Raw genomic sequence first — 16,872 nt, forward strand, 5'->3', positions numbered from 1 at the left:
TCTCTTTCCTAACTCCTTAAACTCTGCCTGAAGGACCTCATCCCTCTTTCTACCTATGTCGCTGCTGAGGAGTTTGAAGGAAACAGCTTAGAATGCCTAATGAGAAAATGTTGCTCTCCACAGAAGATGTACTCGTGGAAAATGTACCAAATAAAGTGACAAAAATCAAAATGTTGCAGGGAGGTGTATGCACAACCCTTCCCCATCTTATACCTTCAGCGTCGACATCTCCCTGAAGAAATGTCAAAATCTGCCACTACTGTCAAGTTGCCTTTAAAGTTGAACAGACATTATTTTACCAACCAGCTTAAATCAATTTTTTTTAAAAATTGTTTTGTTTTTCTCACAAACTTTGGACCGTGCATGCTACTTTTTGGTAAGAATCAAAGAAGTTCTAAACATGGACAAACTTTCACCCTAGATTCCACCACTTATTATAAATGGCTGCTCTTTCTATAAATTTATGAAACAGAGGAATATAGTGCCCAAAACATGTAGAGTAGTGGAAACCTGGGCTTGTTATTTAGAGACCTGTACAAACCTTCAGTGTATTTTGTAGCATAATTATCAGCTACCAGTGCAGAAATCTAGCCAAGCTTCCAGAAAGATAATTTGACTGTAATAAATAAACGGCTTGGTTAAGAATTCTTGGAGCCCTGGGCACTGAGAACATTCACGACCCCTGTGCAACCGCTGCATCCTCCCCCAGATCCATTAAAACATAAATGTGTTTTACCAGAGGCCCCATATTTGCACGAGGACCCTAGCAGGAACCCTTAATTTGGCTGGGTCCCCTGGGCACAGGTCCAATAGGCCTGCACATTAATCCACCCATGAATATATAGTACAGTGAAGATCCTGGTGAAACACAATACATGTCATGAATTATTTCTAGGAAAACTCCCTATTCCTCAAATGTTTCGATGCAGCGCAGCCCTCTGCAACAAATTTCATGTATCACGATCTGCTGCTTTTGGGTTGCAGAATTCTGCTTAAAAAGTCCCAAAGACATGGCAAATGCTGCTTCTAGTTAGTAGTTCCAGCTTGCAAAAACAGATCTAAGTGGGGCCAATGGATGCTCTCAGCTCAGGAGCGTGAGCGGAGAGAAAGAGGGAATGCAGCATCAGCAAGCTCAGAAAGGTGAAGATGGGCTGCTGTGGAGAGCAATTGTAAAGAAGGGTAAAGGGGAGAGACTCACTCACACAATGAAGCCTGCAGAGACACAAGCTGAGAGACACCATGCAATATTTGGCATTTTATACTGCAACAAATGACTTGCCTAACTCACATTGCAAAACTGCACAGCAACAACACTTGCGACTCTAAGTATCATTATGCGGCGAATTGCCCAGAGCGAAGATGCAGGGTCTTTGAAATAACGCATGGTAAGAAAGTAGTTCTGAGGAAGAGGATGAAGATAAGGAGGATGAAGATAATGATGAATGTGTACAGATTATACTGGTCACAAGGACTTTTAATCCTGTGATGAATGTATTAGTCGCGGATTATGCAGTGTTAGTGCACGTACTTCAACTGTATGCAGGGTAGATTGGTTAAAATGGTATCTTGATTCACTAAGTAGTGAGGATTGATGCAAAGTTAAAGAATATAAAAGTTCTCCATGTTTTAGGTTTGGAGATGACAACACCTCGAGGTCACTCGAGAGTGGTAATTCCATGTAAGATAGCTGGAGTAAGCCATTTTATAAGCACTGATGTAGTCTCTAGTGAGATACCTATGCTTTTGGGTAAATCTTCCATGAAAAAGGCAAAAATGAAACTTGACATGGAACACGATGAGGCAATCATTTTTGGGAAATTGGTTGATTTGCAGTTTACCCAGTCAGGGCATTATTGCATCCCCTTAATAAAACCTGATGATTCTCATCAGCGTGCTGGGCAAGTATTAATGACATTAGGTGATAAGAATAAGAGAGGAAAGAACAAATTGTTTTAAAGTTACATAGACAATTTGCCCACCCTAACTGTCATTTAACGATCTGCTAAAAAAATTCAGGTGTAGTTGATGAGGAATATACAAGGCTCATAGAAGAGATTAGCGAGAACTGTGAAATCTGTAAGAAGTATAGATGGACCTCCCCACATCCTATTGTAAGTACTCCATTAGCATGTGACTTTAACGAGGTAGTTGCCATGGATCCAAAGATATGGGACAAAGACAGAAATGGTTTCATCTTACATTTTATTGACCTGGCTAAGAGATTTAGTATTTCTACACTAATATATAGTAAGGAGAAGAAGGTTATTATAGATAAAATTATGGAAAAATGGATAGTGACTGGATTGGGACACCAGCAAAGTTTTTGACCGATACTGTAGGTGAATTCGCTAACACGGAGTTGAGAGATATGTGTGAGAATATGAATATAATTGTCATGAATACAGCAGTTGAGAGCCCTTTTAGCAATGGTCTTTGTGAAAGGAATCATGCCTAAATTGATGGCATGGTGCATAAAATTTTGGCTGATCGAACAGAGCGTAAATTGTCAACTGCCCTAGCATGGGCAGTTCATGCAAAGAATTCTCTTCAGATGGTTGGGGGATATAGTCCTTACCAACTAGTCTATCGACACAATTCCAAATTACCTTTTGTTCTTTGTGATAATCCTCCTGCTCTAGAAGGCACTACAATTAGGGCCATTTTTCTGAGCATTTAAATGCAGGGAGACAAACTTTTATCAAGGCTGAGGTATCAGAAAACTCATAGAGCACTGAGGCATCGTATTAGACCATCTGTGACAGAGTTCAATTCAGGAGATTTGGTATACTATAAAAGAGAGGGTCATAGGGAATGGAAAGGCCCTGGTAAGGTAATTGGTCGTGATGGTAAGACGGTAATTGTCCAACATGGCAATCAAACTTTTAGGGTTCATTCCTCATGATTAATGGAATTAATTATAAAATCTCAGACTCTGAGCAGTTGATAGAAGTAAACGAGGCACCTTGTGCCTCAGATGTTCATGATTCTTTTGATAAGTTTTTTTTAATGTTCATTCATGGGATGTGGGCGTCGCTGCCAAGGCCAGCATTTATTGCCCATCCCTAATTGCCCTTGAGAAGGTGGTGGTGAGCCGCCTTCTTGAACCGCTGCAGTCCGTGTGGTGAAGGTACTCCCACAGTGCGCTTAGGTAGGGAGTTACAGGATTTTGACCCAGCGACGATGAAGGAACAGCGATATATTTCCAAGTCAGGATGGTGTGTGGCTTGGAGGGGAACGTGCAGGTGGTGTTGTTCCCATGTGCCTGCTGCCCTTGTCCTTCTAGATGGTAGAGGTCGCGGATTTGGGAGATGCTGTCAAAGAAGCCGTGGCGAGTTGCTGCAGTGCATCCTGTGGATGGTACACACTGCAGCCATGGTGCGCTGGTGGTGGAGGGAGTGAATGTTTAAGGTGGTGAATGGGGTACTAATCAAGCGGGCTGCTTTGTCCTGGATGGTGTCGAGCTTCTTGAGTGTTGTTGGAACTGCACTCATCCAGGCAAGTGGAGAGTATTCCATCACACTCCTGACTTGTGCCTTGTAGATGGTGGAAAGGTGTTGGGGAGGCAGGAGGTGAGTCACTCGCTGCAAAATGCCCAGCCTCTGACCTGCTCTTGTAGCCACAGTATTTGTATGGCTGGTCCATTTAAGTTTATGGTCAATGGTGACTCCCAGGATGTTGATGGTGGGGGATTCAGTGATGGTAATGCAGTTCAAGGGGAAGTGGTTAGACTATCTCTTGTTGGAGATGGTCATTGTCTGGCACTTGTGTGGTGGAAATGTTACTTGCCACTTATCAGCCCAAGCCTGGATGTTTTCCAGGTCTTGCTGCTTACGGACACGGGCTGCTTCATTATCTGAGGGGCTGTGAATGGAACTGAACACTGTGCAATCATCAGCAAACATCTCCATTTCCGACCTTATGATGGAGGGAAGGTCATTGTTGAAGCAGCTGAAGATGGTTGGGCCTAGGACACTGCCCTGAGGAACTCTTGCAGCGATATCCTGGGGCTGAGATGTTTGGCCTCCAACAACCACTACCATCTTCCTTTGTGCTAGCTATGACTCCAGCCACTGGAGACTTTTCCTCTTGATTCCCATTGACTTCAATTTTACTAGGGCTCCTTGATGTCAAGGGCAGTCACTCTAACCTCACCTCTGGAATTCAGCTGTTTTGTCCATGTTTGGACCAAGGCTGTGAGGAGGTCTGGAGCCAAGTGGTCCTGGCGGAACCCAAACTGAGCATCGGTGAGCAGGTTATTGGTGAGTAAGTGCTACTTGAGAGCACTGTCGACGACACCTTCCATCACTTTGCCTGCTTTTTGTGGACAGGACGTACCTGAACAATTTTCCACTTTGTCGGGTAGATGCCAGTGTTGTAGCTGTACTGGAACAGCTAGGCTAGAGGCGCGGCTAGTTCTGAAGCACAAGTCTTCAGCACGACAGCCGGGGTGTTGTTGCGGCCCATAGCCTTTGCACTCAGCCATTTCTTGATATCATGTGGAGTGAATCGAATTGGCTGAAGACTGGCTTCTGTGATGGTGGGGATCTCAGGAGAAGGCCGAGATGGATCATTCACTCAGCACTTCTGGCTGAAGATGGATGCAAGCGCTTCAGCCTTGTCTTTTGCACTCATGTGCTGGGCTCTGCCATCATTGAAACTGGGGATATTCACAGAGCCTCCTCCTCCCGTTAGTTGTTTCATTGTCCACTACCATTCACAACTGGATGTGGCAGACTGCAGAGCTTTGATCAGATCCGTTGGTTGTGGGATCGCTTAGCTCTGTCTATAGCATGCTGCTTCTGCTGTTTAGCATGTATGTCATCCTGTGTTGTAGCTTCACCAGTTTGGCACCTCATTTTTAGGTATGCCTGGTGCTGCTCCTGGCATGCTCTTCTACACTCCTCATTGAACCAGGCTGATTCCCCTGGTTTGTTGGTAATGGTAGAGTGAGGGATATGCCAGGCCATGAGGTTACAGATTGTGGTGGAATACAATTCTGCTGACGGCCCTCATGGATGCCCAGTTTTGAGCTGCTAGATCTGTTCTGATCTATCCCATTTAGCACGGTGGTAGTGCCACACAACACGTTGGATGGTGTCCTCGGTGTGAAGATGGGACTTCGTCTCCACACGGACTGTGCGGTGGTCACTCCTACCAATACCGTCAGGGACAGATGCACCTGCGACAGGTAGATTGGTGAGGACGAGGTCAAGTAGGTTTTTCCCTCGTGTTGGTTCTTGTGGTACAAACTAAAGTAGATCAAGGGCTGGACAGTGGTAATGTCATTGATCAAGAAACACATGACAGAACTATCACATCCACAGAAAAATTGCCCAAAGTGAGCACACAGGTAACATATGTTCCAGAAGGGACTAATGATGGAAGGATGCAACAATTTTAGGTTGTGCAGAAAAAGCTACTGGTAAGTTTAAATTTTGGTTGAATGTTCAGGATGACGACCATGCAGCAACTGGGGTAAAAGAGTGAAGAGTACGAAAGCGGAATTCATGTCGTGATAGAGAGTCTGGAAGTGAATCTCACGTCAGAAAACGATCGCGAACTAGAGATGAAATGGGAGATCGCGCAGTAGTAGTCCCTACAAACATAAAAGTGGAAGTAGCAGACGCAGCTTGACGAGGTCAGAAAATGAAACAAAGACCACAGAACAATCACGTAACAGAACTAGAAGCAGAAGTCCTCATGATCGTGAAGTTTTGGTGACTGCCAATAAACTTGAGGATTAATGAGTAAGAGAGGCAAAACAAGGAGTTAGATAGTTGTAAAGAATTTGGAGTTTATTCTGAGGTAACAGATAAGGGTCAACCAGCTTTGTCGCATAGATGGGTTTGTACTGAAAAATTCCTTGCAGATGGGATTTATAAGGCTAAAGCGAGGTTGGTAGCCAGGGGATTTGAAGAGAAACTGGGTGATACAGATGTTCGAGTGGATTCTCCCACTGCTGGAAAGATAAACTTAAAAATCTTTTTGGCTCTTTTGGCAACATATTCATGGGAATGTAGGTTAATTAATATAAAAGCCGTATTTCTGCAAAGTGATACTTTTCAGATTGAAGTGTTTCTGAAACCGTCTAAAGAGCTAGCAGATGCGGAAGGAAAACTATGGAAATTAAATAAATGCGGCTAAGGCCTGAATGATGCTTCCAGGGTACGGTATTTTTCGGTGAGATCTGTTTTGCTGAAAATAGGTTTCGTTCAACTAAATTCAGATCCCGCAATGTTTTATTGGTACTATAACGGAAAACTTTCAGGCATTTTCGTGATGCACGTTGCTGATTTTTTATGGGGTGGTACTGCAGAATTTGAGAAATTCGTCATTAATAAGATTAGAATAGAATTTAAAATTGGGAGTCAGGCCTGTGGGGCTTTTAAATATATTGATTTAGATATTAAGCAGGGTGGGTCTGGTATAACTTAAAATCAACAGTCCTAATTATTAGAGGTCCTGGAGAAGGATCTCACAATGTAATACTTTGAATGGTATAAGTTGTACAGAGTATGGAAGTTATTGATTTTTAAAATTTTTGTATGTATTGTATATATAAAGTTTATTTTTTATTTAAAGAGGGAGAAGGGAATTTGTTAATTGTATCCATGTGATTTATATCAATTAGTGTTAATTGTATTCAGGTGGTGTGTATCAATTGGGGCTCTCTTGTATCCACATATAAGACAGCTTGTGTCCATATATAAGAGAGCTAGGGTGTGATGTATATAATGTGGAGTTCTGTGAAGAAAGGCTTGGAAGCAACTGAAGACCAGGCTCTAGTATTCTATCCTTCACCACCGGGCTATCCAGTTTAGAAAAGATATGACCATCCTTTTAAAATGAATATTGATGCAAATAGGAATCCTAACAGTTTTTGTTCAATCAATGCGTGGTTTGTTTGTTTATTCTATTTGAAGCATATACTTTCCAAGAACTTTGGTGGTTAAGCCTCAGAGAAATCTGAGGGCTATCTATCCAAAGCATCTGTGTCTTTCCCTACTCTGCTGTCAATTTCCATCCGTACCTTTAAAAATGGGGTGGGATGCAGAGGATGGAGTTCACTTCTTAATTTGAGTCAGACTGAAGATAATTCCTAGCATACAGTTAATCAGACATCAATGACAGTAATATGTGATCTGAGAAGTTGTACTGTATTTTATTATATATATTTTTTAATTATAAACTACCACACTTGTTAATGTGTAAAAAAATTATAACCCATATCCTTCCCTCACAGTCACTCCCCCCTCTCCCCTCCCCAGCTACAGTATTGTTGCTGATTGTATAATTTGTCTCTTTCAACTATAAACTTTTGATTGACAAGTTAACACAATGTTTTGATGATTCAAGCTTCATTCTTCTTTGTATGACAGCAGTAATGGCTGCAGGATGTGTGAAGCCAGCTAGTTCAATTTATTGCTGAACTTATGAAATTGGAAGTATTAGAATGGGAGTTTCCAGCTTTCTCCACAGGACCGCTCTGAACATACAGAATTTGTTCACTAATTTCCTTTCAAAACGACTTGCATTTTGAGGCAACAATAATGAAACTGAATATTCTTTTTTCCACATTGGGGGTAACTTTCATACAAGCATGGATAGAGGATTGGTTAATGGACAGAAAACAGAGCGTAGGGATAAACGGTCATTTTCAGGTTGGCAGGCTGTAACTAGTGGGGTGCCGCAAGGATCAGTGCTTGGGCCTCAGCTATTCACAATCTATATTAATGACTTAGATGAAGGGACCGAGTGTAATGTATCCAAGTTTGTAGATGATACAAAACTAAGTGGGAAAGTAAGCTGTGAGGAGGACACAAGGGAGACGATTTTGCAATGGTAGCGGGGTGAAGGTGCGCATGGCAAACCCGTATGATAAAAACTTACCGTTTCCGACACGATTGCATGTTGATTGCTGATGATTAACGTCCTCTCCAGTTTTCGCGTCCGGCAGCCAGCCTGATTGACAGACTGGCTGCCGTCAGGAGCTGCAAAGCGAGGGGTGGCGGGGGGGGCGAGAAAGAGAGAGAGCGGGACGTCATCCGGCGCTAGACTGGAAGACCGGGGCCGGGGAGGGGGGGGGGGAGGAGGCGGGAGAGTGGAAGATCGGGAGGACATCGGTGGGGGGGGGGGGGCGGTGAAGAGTGGGACATTGGAGAGGGAGACGTCGGACATCGGAGCAGGGTGCAAAGGTAGGTTCATTTTGTGTTTTCACTTCTGTCTACAGTTTTTTATTTAATTTATTTAGTTTTTTGTTCCCTGATCCGGCCCTCCACGTCTGTTTCACCAGGCATGAATCAGATGCAGTGGGCAAAGACGCCCTGGTAAGTTAAAAATCGTTCTCATCATTACTCTGTCACCGGTAAAGTGTATTAAGTACCTCAATGAGTTACATTTGGCTCTTTAACTGTCAACGCGCACTTCCTTTCTCGGGTCGCCCGCGCGCACACAGGTGGGTCCCTGGGAAACTCGGAAGTCGGCGGGATTTCCGCGATTTTCGGAGCCCCCCGCCCCCAACGCACCTGCAATTGCCCCCTAAAATTCAGCCCAAAGAGTCTGTAAAGGGATATAGACAGGTTAAGTGAGTGGGCAAGAAGGTGGCAGATGGAGTATAATGTGAGGAAATGTGACGTTATTCACTTTGGTAAGAAGAATAGAAAAACAGAATATTTTCTAAATTGTGAAAAATGATTAAATGTTGTGTTCAGAGAGATTTGGGTGTCCTCGTACAAGAAGCACAAAAAGTTAACATGCAGGTACAACGGCAAGCAATTAGGAAGGTAAATGGTATGTTGATCTTTATTGCAAGGGGGTTGGAGTACAAGAGTAAGGAAGTCTCACGACAATTGTACAGGGCTTTGGTGAGACCTCACCTGGAGTACTGTGTACCATTTTGGTCTCCTTATCTAAGAAAGAATATACTTGTTTTAGAGGCGTTGCAACAAAGATTCACTAGATTGATTCCTGGGATGAGAAGGTTGTCCTCTGAGGAGAGATTGAGTAGAATGGGCCTATATTCTCTGGAGTTTCGAAGAATGATAGGCGATCTCATTGAAACATATAAGATTCTAAGGGGCTTGACAGGGTAGATGCTGAGAGGTTGTTCCCCTGGCCGAAGAGTCTAGAACTTGGGGTCATAGTCTCAGGATAAGGGGTCGGCCTTTAAGACTGAGATGAGGAGGAATCTCTTCACTCAGAGCGTTGTGAATCTTTAGAATTCTCTACCCCAGAGGGCTGTGGATGCTGAGTCGTTGAATATGTTCAAGACTGAGATAGATAGCTTTTTGGACTCTAAGGGAATCAAGGGATATGGGGATCAGGCGAGAAAGAGACGTTGAGGTCAAAGAACAGCCATGATCTTATTGAATGGCAGAGCAGGCTCGGGGGTGGGGGGATGCATAAGGCCTACTCATGCTCCTATTTCTTATGTTCTTATGTTTTGCCGCTCGGTCGGTAACCTGACAGAGTGGATTGCCTGCCTGTTGTAGAACTTGCCGGATTTTCGTTCTATCAGGTGGGTTCTACAACGGGCAAGCAATCCGCTCTGTCAGGTTACAGCCCTGGTGGCAAAGTTGAAATTGACCCCCAATGTGTTTATTTCAATAGAAAGCACTCCGAGATTAATGATGTGTCAATACAGTTTTAGCTCAAACTTTAGCATATTACACATCAGACAAAATTTCCATTCTCAACACATTCACATAGGGAGCTGAGATTTCCAAACTATTGTAACCTTTAAAAGCTGCCAACAAGAGATGATCATAACCAAAAAATGTGAAGTTATTTGTGCAGAATTTTTAACTACACATACATTAAATAAGTACTGTCATCCCACTGCGAGCTCATGACAAATTCTCAATAAGATGTTCTGTATATATTCATAAATAATGATGAGTAAACAATGTATTTTTCACCTGTAGTTTAGGTAGAAATGGTGTAACAATTGTGGCCCTTGATTTCTCAACTGACCAAAGAACATTCAATTGTGTGATGGATTAATATTTGTTGCCTTAACTCTTGGTTCCTACTTTTCACATTGTGAAACTGACTTAGCAGAAGTGAATGCAAAACTACAATGGAATTTTGTCTTAAAGGAGGTGAATTTGAGGGTGTCATAAATTCAGGGCTTTAATGGGCCAATTTGTCATGCAATGCTAAGAATGTACAATAATATGGGAATTCTGAGGTTTCCTTTTAGCTGCTGAATGGTACCTGTTAGCAAAATTTGATAAAACATTAAGTACAGAAGACCAGTGATTATCACAGTTAGCAAATTAATAAGCAGGACATGAGCTTAGAATCACTGAATGTTACAGCACAGAAGGAGACCATTTTGACCATTATACCTAGGTCATCTCTGTGACAGCTAGTCACTTAGAAAGAACTTGCATTCATATAGCTTTTTGCATGACCCCAGGACGCTCCAAAGCACTTCAAAGCTAACTGACTACTTTTGAAGTGTATTCACTGTTGTAATGTAGGGAAACACAGCAGCCAAATTGCACACAGCATGATTCCACAAATGGCAATGAGATAAATGTCCAGATAATCTGTTTTAGTCATGTTGGTTGAGGGATAAAGTTTGGCCAGGACACCAGGAGAACTCCCCTGCACATTTTCAAATAATGCCATAGGATCTTTTATGTCCACCCAAGAGAGCAGACCAGGCCTTGGTTTAATATCTCATTCGACTTAGTCCCATTTCCTTTCCCTTTCCCCATACCCCTTAATTTTTTTCCTTTGGCTTCCATAGGAAATGGACTGTTACCAATGCAGATGTGCTGATTGGACACTTCAAGCATTAAATGAGTTCTGTCAGTAGAAAAATTTACTGCTGGCTCATGACAAATTCTCAGTATAATATTTTGTACATACTCTAAAATACAGATAAACCTAAAAGACATATTATACAGACAATGAAGGCGATCTGGTGAGGTAGACAGCAACATTTGGTTCTGGTACAACCCTCACCCCACCCATCTGTATGCAAGAAAACAAGCTTGGGAGGAGATCGGCAGTTGAGTCAAAACATTTTCTGCTTGTGCAGTAGGTATAATCTGTCTCTCACGTCATTATGGTCTACTTGGACTGGAATAGATTCTTCATTCCTGTTTACCTTAAGTTCCTAGAAGGGGCAAGGATGCAAAGAGTAAGAATTACTCTAATAGTATTCTCCCCTGGCTTTGCAGGACTATTAGATCAGTCACTCATAGGGTTAGGTTGCAGTAATAGGGCAGAGGAAGTCACTTGAGATGATCAAAAGCACCTTCACTCTTTTCTTTTGTGAGGATTAGTGAGATCAGAGGGAGCAGAGGTAAAGTGTAAAGCAGATTCCATTTCTGTTTTATCAACAGCATTGTCTGAAATCCTAGCAACTGTGTGCAGAAGATCTTCACTCGGAGAAAGAGGATTACTACTGAAGTCTGTTAATTGAGATGCAGAAATGTAATTGGACTATTTTTCAAGTCATCCATATTACTGCTAACTTTAAATACAGTTGGAATCAATTGATGTCTGAGAACATGGCGTAAATTTTAACCCCACGAACGGGTGGATTAGTGGCGGCTGGGAAGGTAAAAATCGTAAAAAAAGTAAAACCCGACCCCAGCCCACCTCCAACCCGCCCACTTCCTGTTTTAACAAAGACGAGTTGAGGAGCGGACGACCAACCCGCTTTCAGGCTGCGGGCCTCCATTTTAATAGGTTTTTTATTTTTAACTCCTGGGGGCCGGGATTCCCGGGGCTTCTGATTCTCGCCACGTAAGAGGAGGTGAGAAGGCCCGGATCAACAGGTAAGTGCCTTTATTGCAGAGTTTGTGGGCCTGGAGGAGCAGGGGTGTTTCTTTCAGGCCCAACAAGCCAACCTGCTGTGACCCCACACACGTCATCGACCGACCACCACCCCCCCCCACCGCGCGCAATCTCCGACCCCCCCCCCCCCAACTGCAATCACCGCCCCCCGCGATCTCCAACCCCTCTCCCCCCAGGAGCTCCGACTCCCCTCCCCACCCCGAGGTCCGACACATGACTGAGCCCCAGATGAGTGAACCCCCAAATGACTGCCGACCCCGATGAGTCACCTTACATCAGAATCGTAAGGATGTCTGGGAAACCCATGCTTCCAGGTTTCCCGTCAGGAATTCTACCCCCACCACCGCACCTCCCCCCCCCCCAATCCCAGCTCCCCATTAAAATTTACTCCCATGCCTTTCATAGATAGATAACACTCTATTGAGTGGTGTCAATTGTACCCTTGGTATGTAATCCAACCTTTTCTAAAAAATGTTACTTATATTTCATGATGAAATGAATGATCCCATTTTGAACAATCTGCATATGTAAATTTTGAGTTCATTAAATTACATGAAGGTCAAGAGCATTGTAGCTTCCAACAAAATTATTTCCTTTTTATATTGAGCTCCTTGTTCAATTTTCAGTTTAAAAACTCAAAAAATCAAAAGTCCTTGCATTTGGATTTGCCATTTCTGCAGCTCCATTACGTTACCGGTTGGTTAATTTTAGGTGTAGTGAAATTGAAAGAGAGACTTGCATCTATTTGAATATAAATACAATAGATCATGATTGTGTCGTGTTGCAGCAACCAGACACAATATGGTAGACAATTCTGTTGAATTTCCAATTTCAGCCACACCAGTAGAGGGAGATGCCAATCGGAGGCCAAACACAGAGCAAGGAAGTAAGTCATCTTTAGGCAATTCTTCTGCAGCTTCTGCCAGGTATTCACATTATAACTGATGCTGGTGTGAAGCAAAACTGCTTTGTGAGGCACTGAAGCTACACTATAAATGCAGCCTGAATCCAGTGTTAAGACTTAATCTCAATTCACAACAAAGTGGAGTGAGACTGCTTGTAGGAGGGAGTCTGCTTTACTTTCATGTTAGAGTCAGTTAGGCCTTCACACCTGATTTATATTCAATGTTTTTAGCATCAGTGAGTGAAAAATGGCTTTGGCTTCACACTGATGCTAAACTTGTGGAGTGTGAATACACCATTAATGTGCCATTAATAGGCCTGAGTGCATGTCCTCAAAGTTATTAGTAATGTGTTGCTCTGGGACAGCAGAGGAGAAGAAAAAATGGAAAAATAAACTCAAGTGCAATTAGCCTAAAAAAGGAGGTACATGAGATCCTCTCTATGCTGTGGTCTTCGGAAGACGTAAGAAGTATGCTATAATAAGGAGTTTGGTAAAGTGCATTGTTATTTTGATTTGTTGGTTAATGAGGATTCCATAATGAATGTATGATATCAAAGGCTAGCATATATCAGGTAGCATTATAGTGATGGGCTGCTAGACTGCAGAATTAAAGATTATATTCTCAGGAGTTTCTGATTTGCCAAACAGAAATTCAGAGCATCTCAAAGATTGCACTCTTCAGACTGTCATCACTATGGCAACAGCTTTGGCTGTTTCAACCTGTTTCCATAAAAATGCCTCCCAACCATCCCTGCAAGCAGACACAATGTGTTGAAAAATATTTTTTCTTCTGTAAAGGACTTCAGTACATCACACGTGTAATCTTTAAAAGAGAATAACAAGAAATTATATGGCGACAGATTGCAAAGCTGTAACCACTTTAACTTTCTCTAACTAGAGACTTACAATAAAACCATTACACCTTATTGTTCAGTCTCCCATATCTGAAATACCTTTGAGTTAGCAATGCATTCTCTCCATTTCTGGTTAATCCATTTTAAATAAATTTAGTTTGACATAAATAGAAGCAAGCCTAAAACACTGAAAACATTACTCTTTCTCAGTCTTTTAAAAAAGACTTAAGGGAAAACACATACAGTTTATTTTGTCAGGCTTGTTCAGAAATAATATTTAAGAATAAGCCTTGCATCAAAGCAAATGGAAATTGTGTCCTATGTTTTCAAGCTCACTACAGTCTTCAAAGGCAGTCATGTTTGTGTCTGCTGTTCAATTTAAAACACCTTTCAACTTCACTCACTTTAGTGGTATGCTTGTCATGACCAAACAAAGATTAATTTTGAATAGCTGCAAGTCAAACATACTGCTAATTGGGTAGCCTGAGAGATTTTGCATTTCAGGGCCCATAATTGCCTTTTAAATAGAAGAGACGGGAACATATAAAAATGTAAGCTGGATGCTAAGTATATCTGATTTATAAGGAGAACTGTGGGGATGCGGATTTGAGCGTGTAGGTGGCTGAGTTGCATATGGTTACACATTCTATGTCCAGCTGTCTAAATGGTTATTTCGGATTACAATTGTATTCTGATTCAAGGTTTCCTAAATTCCAGACAAAAATATATCAAAAATTATAACTGAGCATATCTTATAGAATTTTTTGTTGTTATAAGCGACCATATCCTGAATAATAATCTTTGAGGTATATTGTACAAAAGCAGTATAACAATAAAAAAAACATGCAAACATTTAAACAGCTGACACAGGTATTTTATGGTAAGAATGGTATTTTACTCCAGTATCAATACCAAAAGTGATTATCTCAAAAATTTACAACATTCCAGGAACCTTATCATGCTAGATTACATACTTACACATTGCAACAACACCTGTAAAACAACTGTTACCTGACACTATCATTTCAATATTTAAATAGATTAATAATGCAACATCTACCTTACGGTCCTTGTCAAAGCCACCTTTGTTTTTTTTTGAACACTGGAGAAATAGTAGATCACAGCACAGTAATATATATTATATATATATTCTCTCTATATAAAGATTCTTGTAACCAGGACAAGAGTTCTTTTTTAAAAATAAATGCTGTCTAAAAGTTTTAGTCAGCTTCAGTTGCTTATCCATTATAAAATTTGTTGTGGCATAATTAATACCAACTTGCCCAAAACCCAATAATGCCCAATGCACTTGGCAAGTAGCAGTGTGCAAAACATCTCAAACCATTTTGTGCCTGGCTATAAATAATTCCAAGACATTTTAATGCCAAGTAGCAAATGAGACCTTTGCAGCTTAATATAAATTTTGACCATCCACTCACACTATTGCAGATGGGCTTGCTAACATAACATCAGGTTATAGCAAAAGTGGAAATGCAACAAAGGAAGAAACAAATCATAGTTTTGATGATAATTTATTTTCTTTACATTAATATGACCTTTTAGCAATTTCCTACTGTTTCGTGAAATACAACGGAGAAACCAAAACAGCCTCCAAATTCAAACTATTGATCCTAATGGGTACTGAATGGTGCAGTGGGTTGGCACATTGCCCTTTCACCTCTGGCAGCTGGCTTTGAATCCACCCCAAACTGACTTGTTCTCCGCAGCAGTGACATAAGTGCTTATTGAACTAATGCAAGAAGGATTTGTATTTGGCAGTAATAAAAAAAATGTCTAGGATAACATTAGTACTTTTCCAACACCCACCCCTCCCTGACCTAGTTTTATTATTTTGAGGAGAGATAAGCTAGTTTATATCAGATAATTCAGTACTTCATGCAGCACAGTCTGACGTTCTTTTGTGTTGGGGGAGAAGAAAATAAGCACAGTGAAACCACCAGCTGTCACTATCCAAATTTCATATATTTCAAAAATAATATTCTTCAAACACTCCCTTACATACAAGACATGAGTTGCAACACAATTTCTTCTCTACTTTCCTCCCCCCTCTACCCTCAAAAAACCCCAGGGAAATAAGAAGTATTTTGGGGCACTTCACTGTAACTGTGCCACACATATAAATTGAAAGAAAATGATTGAAGAGGTGGCCAGGTTCACTACATTCAGATTTTGCATAGTAATATTCGCTACGGAGGGGGAAAAAGTCTGATTGCAGTGTATGAATTAAAATGACAATGGATTTGATCACTGAAAGCAGAAAAGGGAAAATTGTTACTCAAATGTTTAGGGTAGACAGGTGAACCTTTGAAATAATCCAAGAGCTGATTGAGCAGCAGTACAGAAACATATGTAACCATGGCTGTAAATCTGGTTAATTTAATAATCCATTAAAAGAAATCTCTAATAGGACAGATACTGTATTCTCCTACCGAGATAACATTACTGGGACCAGTGACCACAGGTAAATCAATGCACTTCAGAAGATTTACAATCTAACTGAGCTAAGTTAACTCAATACAAGGATATTATCCCTGTTCTAATTTCCATATTGAGGAAGCATCTCCAAACTCTTTTAAAATCAGTTACAATAAATTTGATTAACTTTACCATCCTTATTTTACTGCTGATTTCCATTTTTGTTTAAATTGTGAGCTATGATGACTTATTAGAGAAACTGGGTAGAGTGACTTACTGAGCTCAACAAATGTGTAAACCAACTTAATCTACAGTTAAAACAAGCTCATTGAAACATTCAGGTAACAACTACAACCATTAATGTTAATTCAACTCCCTTCTCAACAATGTCATGAGCACTCATGACTTACATAAGAATATCCCAACAAAGCAACAGGAATACAAAGGAATATAGGAATTTTAAATTGTAATTGTTATTTAAAACAGTTTGATTTGGAAAGGCAGTATTGATGACAAGATTCCTCTTGATTATTCTCCCATATTGTTTTTCCTCCAAGATATACTTGTGGTCCTGTTTCTAATTCACCTAATACCATACGGAGTTCATAATGTGGTTATTTTAAATGGGGTATGTGAAAATCAACCAGTAATTTAAAAAGTAGATCATTGATGAAAGGTGATGCATGGGTTACAAACTGGTTTATAAACCACTCAAGTCAAGATTTGACTAGTTCCTGCTTCCCCATACCTCAGGAAAAACTATCTTCTCTGCTTTAAGCGGATGCATATTTTGCATTACTCAACACTTCAAACAAAACATGTAAGTTAATTTGCTTGTTACACAGTGCACAGACTAAATGTAAA

At 41.1% G+C, this 16,872-nt stretch overlaps 1 protein-coding gene and 1 long non-coding RNA gene across 2 annotated transcripts in view; one reads left to right on the forward strand and one right to left on the reverse strand.

Annotated features, from left to right (window-relative positions):
- The window catches only part of pde4d (phosphodiesterase 4D, cAMP-specific), a 642,699-nt gene that overhangs the window by 623,776 nt on the left and 2,051 nt on the right, over positions 1-16,872 (reverse strand). The window lies entirely within an intron of this gene.
- LOC137323028 (uncharacterized) overlaps positions 1-16,872 on the forward strand; it is a 143,090-nt gene that overhangs the window by 100,683 nt on the left and 25,535 nt on the right. The gene's annotated exons all lie outside the window — the stretch shown is intronic.

Source organism: Heptranchias perlo, chromosome 1 (assembly GCF_035084215.1).
Source record: "Heptranchias perlo isolate sHepPer1 chromosome 1, sHepPer1.hap1, whole genome shotgun sequence".
NCBI lineage: Eukaryota > Metazoa > Chordata > Chondrichthyes > Hexanchiformes > Hexanchidae > Heptranchias > Heptranchias perlo.